This window comes from Orycteropus afer, unplaced genomic scaffold, assembly GCF_000298275.1.
Source record: "Orycteropus afer afer isolate SDZICR_OR568_19922 unplaced genomic scaffold, OryAfe1.0 scaffold00018, whole genome shotgun sequence".
In the NCBI taxonomy this organism is placed as follows: Eukaryota; Metazoa; Chordata; class Mammalia; order Tubulidentata; family Orycteropodidae; genus Orycteropus; species Orycteropus afer.
In genome coordinates this window covers 7,515,900-7,522,022 of record NW_006921605.1, presented here as the reverse complement: position 1 = coordinate 7,522,022, position 6,123 = coordinate 7,515,900, and positions in this window count along the sequence as shown.

Here is a 6,123-nt window from a genome sequence, read left to right as displayed (position 1 = left end):
TTCTCTCTGCTGGGTCCCGCTGCCTTCCCGCCCTTGCTTCTGTTCGGAGTGCTGTCCCCTCTCCAGCTGCCCCGACTGCCCCCAGGGGCCCCGTCCTCCCAGCACCCCGGTACCCCGCCCCATCCTCACCCTGCATTCGGCTCCAGCACGGGGCCATCCGCACCCAGTCCTCCCCACCGGGGTCTCTTCCTTCCCAGTCCCTTTCCTCCACTTTTTCCCCTGACATCTGTTCTCCTCCCCTTTTTCTGACCTAGCCCATGCACGTGTCCATATTTGCTCTGGGGTCCCTGTCATCCACCGGGGATTATTCCAGTCACAAGGCACCCCCCCCTCCAGGCTCAGCCCTTCCTTCTGCGGAAGGGGGCGGGCTGGCTCAGTACCCCTGTTCCACTAGGTCTTAGGCCCCTACTTCCTCTCTGGCCACATCCCTTCCTTTTCATCCATCCGTTTCAACAAGTGTATCTGAGGGGCTGGTATTGTGAACACTGTATCAGGGGGTGGGGGCAGACAGGGCCTAGGTCACACGGCCTGCCCTTTGTAAGTAACTAGTTAGGGAGAGAAACAAGAATTACCCGCGGTGCAGCCCAGTAAGGCCTTTGGTAGAGATAAATTAGTCATAATAGTAAGTTAAAAATAAGAAGACCACATTATCTCTACCACAACAAACCTCTGAGTAGGTATGGTCATCCCCATTTTACATTTAGAGAGACTGAGGCTCAGAGTAGTTAAGTTACTTGCTCAAAGCCACACAGCTAGTAAAGAATAAACCCAAAAGAGCAAATCGAACTCTGGCCCCAAAGAAGCAGCTGCACTTTTCCCACATCATCACCTTCCCTGCTTTGTCTGGAAGCTTCTGGAGATGGTGGGAATGGTGGGGCCATTTGAGCTTAACTAGGAATTCCCCAGGTGAAAAATGAGGGGTGTACCACCCAGGCAAGGAGCTCTAGTGGTGCAGTGCCTAAGGCGCTTGACTGCTCACCAGAAGGTCAGTGATTCAAACCCACCTGCCATCCCAGGAAGGAAGACTGGGCAATCTACTTCAGTAAAGAGTTACCACTTCGGAAACCCAACGGGGGTTGCTATGAGTCAGAATTGACTCAATGGCGGTGGGTTTGGGTTTTCTTGTTTACCATCCAGGCAGCAAAAGCATAGGGAAAAGGCAGGGTGGAGCAGAGGTAGAGGTAGGGAGGAGGAGGAGGCGGCAAAGATGTTGCAGTTTTACCAAACAATCAGACTCCATAGGACACAGCCATAGGGTCACTCTCTCCTTCCTTCGGAGGTGGAGTTTTGGCCCCGGATTACATTCTGGGCAGGCCCCATGGCTTTTCTAATCTCTCTGAGATAACGAATCAATAGCCCCTTTATTTGGCATTAAAAAAAAAAAAAAAAATCAGTCTACTGTCCAAATCACTGAACCCCAGTCAGGTTAGAGTGACATTAAACACTCTGAATCTTAGTCACTAGGGAAATGCAAATTGAAACCACAATGAGATAACCACCACACACTGGTGTGAGTAGCAAAAAAATCAAAGAAAACTGACAATACCAAACACTGGCAAGGATAAGGAGCACCTGGAACTTTCTCACGCATTGCTGGTGGCAATACAAACTGGAAATAGAGCTGTTTTGGAAAACATTCTGGCAGTTTCTTATAAAGTTAAATATATAATTACCACATGACTCAGTAATCCCACTCAAGGTATTTACCTAGGAGAAATAAAGACAAAAGTCCACATAAAAACTGCACACAAATATTTACAGCAACTTCATTCATAAACAATAAAAATGGAACTAGCCCAGTGTCCATCAACTGGTGAATAGATAAATTGTGGCTCATCCATACAGTGGGACCTGTGCTATTGACACAGGCAGCAACAACCATATGGATGAATATGAAAAGTTAAGTGAAAGAAACTAGACACAAAAGGCACTTAGTTATGAAGGTCAAAGACCACATACAGCCTTCAGTACGGATTACACCTCAACATCAATAAAACAAAAATCCTCATAACTGAACCAATAAGCAACATCATGATAAATGGAGAAAAGATGAAAGTTGTCAAGGATTTTATTTTACTTGGATCACAATCAATGCCCAGGGAAGCAGCAGTCAAGAAATCAAATGACGTATTGCACTGGGCAAATCTGCTGCAAAAGACCTTTTTAAAGTGTTAACGAGCAAAGATGTCACTTTGGAGACTAAGTTGCGGCTGACTTAAGCCATGGTATTTTCAATAGCCTCACACGGATGTGAAAGCTGGACAATGAATAAGGAAGACCGCAGAAGAGCTGATGCCTTTGAACTGTGGTGTTGGCAAAGAATACTGAAAATAGCATGGACTGCCAGAAGAACGAACAAATCTGTCTTGGAAGAAACATAGCTGGAATGCTTCTTAGAAACGAGAATGGCCAGATCTCATCTCACCTACTTTGGTTGTGTTGTCAGAAGAGACTGGTTCCTGGAGAAGGGTATCATGCTGGGTAAACTAGAGAGTCTGTGAAAAGGGGGTACATGCTCAATGAGATGATTCGACACAGTGGCTGCAACGATGGGTTCAAGTACAGCAAAGATTGTGAGGACGGCGCCGGACTGGGCAGTGCTTTCTTCTGCTGCACATGGGGTCACTGTGAGTCGGAACTGACTCCACAGCACCTAACAACAACATTAGGAATATGTGTAAAGCCATTTTGTTGTTGTTAGGTGCCATTGAGTCAGACCCGACCCACAGCGACCCCTCCTTGGGTTTCTGAGGCAGTATCACTATGGAAGTAGATTGCCGACCTTCCTTCTGAGGAGTGGCTGGTGGGTTTGAACCGCCAGCTTTCTGGTTAGCAGTCAAGTGCCTTAGGCACTACGCTACCTGAGCTCCAAAAGCAATTTTAATACTGGAAAATACGCATTGTATTTTATCTTCCTGTGGAACCAGACATGCCTACATGAGTAAAATCTGTCTTTCCTGAATCTGTAAATTTAGTAAGAATGAAATTGTCACACTTTTCCATACAGGTTTGTATTTAAGTCATAGGGATAAGCCTGCACTAATTTCTTGGATGCTTTCATGCCTTCTTCACCAGGTATATCCATATGGCTTAAGCAGGAAAATCTATTTGAAAGAACTTCATACACTTCCCCCTTTCTTTCCATGCAAGATTTGAGGTGTCGATGATGTGGTATGTGGTTATAGGAAATTGATCGCTGGCACTCAGTGATACTTCCAGGGCACTTCTGTATTTACTTGGTCCTTTCTAATGTTTCTGCAATGATGAACTGTTTGATGATCAGTATTTGGCAATATTTGTTTTGTTGTATTTTCAAAATCTTCTCTTGAATTATGTGAATACTCTATTAATGACTGGTCGAGGTCTGTATGTGTCTTTAAGTTTACTTCTGAATCTTGGAGCGCTTGACTTGTCTGATGAAAATGCTGCAATATATTATTCCACATAGCCAGCATAAACATACACTCTAGTGTTCAGATTTTGTTGGTGGTGTTTTCAGCTTCTCTTTTGTTATCTCCTTTTTGTGTCGTCTTTAGCAGTATTTTCTAGGGCATCTAGAATTTTAGGGTACAGTTGCAGGATTGCACTTGTTGCTACAGCATGCATTTCCCAATGTGTATCAGAAAGACATTTTAATACTCGATCATCACCTAAATATGTTTTAAGGTCTGCCCATTGGTGATTAGAGGGAGTAAAAAATGTGTAGAGTAACTGAACAGTAGAAAAAAATCAACTGCTTCCAGACAACAATCTACTGCACTATATCCTACAAAATTAAGTGAATGTTCAACACATGGTGTGAAAATGACATAGTTATTATGTCCTAACATTTCCTGTTGCATGTCTTTATAATGCCCTGACATATGGCAGCATTGTCATAGGACTGGCCTCTGCACTTAGAAAAATCAATTTTGCACACTTTACACAAATAGGGAAGTCCTTGATTTGCAATTTCTTCACCAATATGACTTTTTAAGCTAGTAAATCACTCAGCAGGTTTTCCATATGTTGGAGATACTGCATCTTAAAAAAATCCTTAGCTTCTCTGCATGAGAAAGATCAGAAGTAGTATCTACAAACTGAAATATCAAGCTATACTTATTTCACTGGAAATAGTTGACTCAACTTTCTCATTTATTGAGTATATTAATTCTTCACACATTGTTTTAGACATATATGATGGGTTGCCCCTTCCTGTGTTACCATATTTTGAGATGTGTCCTGCTAAAAATGGATCAAACTGAGCAACAAGATCAAATAAACCCCCATAATTTCATTTTGTAGGGACCCAAACACTTCTTTCCTCAAAAAGGCAGTCCATGTTCAGCAATTGTTATAATGACAGCAACAATACATTGCACAATGGCTTTCAACACTGACATTCTTCATTAATTTGTTTCCATCCAGTTCAAGAGTTAAGCCAAAACCATGTCGTCAGTTTAAATATGACAACATTCAATCGCTGTGAATTGAACTCTTTTCATGTTTAGCAATCATATTCAAGTTGCACCAATCGCTAAATCCATCATAGCAAATCAAAACGATTTAGGACCAAACAGTTTGCAAACAAAACAATATACAGAGCTGATTGATGGAGTATACAGTACCTATTCCATCTTATAATTTTCATCATTAGCTTTGCACTCTGGTTACAGAGCCTTGCTTATTTAACATCCGAAATTTTCAACATCTCAAATAGTCCACTGTGATGTTAACAATCACTTGGCCCTCTTTTGATCCAATAATTTCCATCAGTAGAAGAAAATTTTTCCACAAAGCAGAATCCATATTTCTATTATTTATGGGGTCTGCAGATGCAACAATTCCAGGTTTTAAAATAGTTTCATTTTTGACACCATTATTAATTTTTTCCACTCCTTGGAAGGAAGATGGGGCAATCTACTTCCGTAGTGATATTGCCTTGGAAACCCAAGGCGGGGTCGCTATGAGTCAGGGCCGACTCCATGGCACATAACAACAACAACAACATTAATTTTTTTTCACTGCAGCAAGGAATGGATGCAGAATTTGGAACAAATTCTGTTAGTCATATTGCTATGAGTAATTTAAGGACTAGCAGTACTAACACAATGATTGTCACCCATTACATTCGAGTGTTCAGTGGAAGTCTCTTCTGATTCATTATGTTTTAAAGAGGAGATTAATTTTGGAATCACCTTTAGGGAGTCACAAATCTTTTCAACTTTTGTGAATTTTTGTTTGCACTCCACTTAGTTGTTGCTATTTCATTTCACCTGGATATCAAATTATGTCACTTTTTAAATTTGGTTCTACTATTGCAAATCAATATGGATAATTAAATAAAACTTGTAAAACAAGTCAAATTTATTAAATAAAATTTACACTGGAATTTGGACGTTAACATGAATATTTATATTTGAAAATTAGTAAGTAAAAAAATTGATTTGGAATAGGTAATGTTCTTCACGTCTGAGATAGTGAAAAGAAATAGTACTTACAAGGTAGTTGGAAATCATTTTGTTAGTTTATTGCACAGTGTTTGTTGGCGGGCCCTTTAAGGATCTTCATGAGTATTTTTCATCTTGAAATATTACTTAACAACTTGTGCACTCGCTTTCTGTCCTTTGATGCTGTGTCTTCACAGTTCATTGAACTGCTGCTGATACCCATCAGGGGCAAGAGTGATAGCAAAGAGGACAATGCAGCTACAAGTGTGTCCTCCAACTAAAGATGCTTTTTTGTTTGCTTTGGACAGAACAGGACCAGATATGTCTGGTGTCATGAGATTACAGTACTGCTGGCACATTCTTGCATGGTCAACAGAGACAAAACTGAACGTGAGGTTATACCTGATGGGTCTGAAATGAAAAGGCAAATATAATTGTATGACATACAAAATTTATAAAATAGCATCAATCTCATGTACTGTCCTGCCAATTCCCTTCCACCGTGATGCTCGTTTTTCCTTGCATCCTGTCTGCTTGGCACCTATGGGTCTTTGCTTTGCACAACTGGTACCCCTGTTTGGTTGATGCCCTAAGCATGTGCTTACCTTGCATAATGGGTAATCTGTCCCTGGACAGGAAACAGATCAACGGTTGCTATGGGCTGAGAGTAAGATAAGGGAATTGACTACAAGAA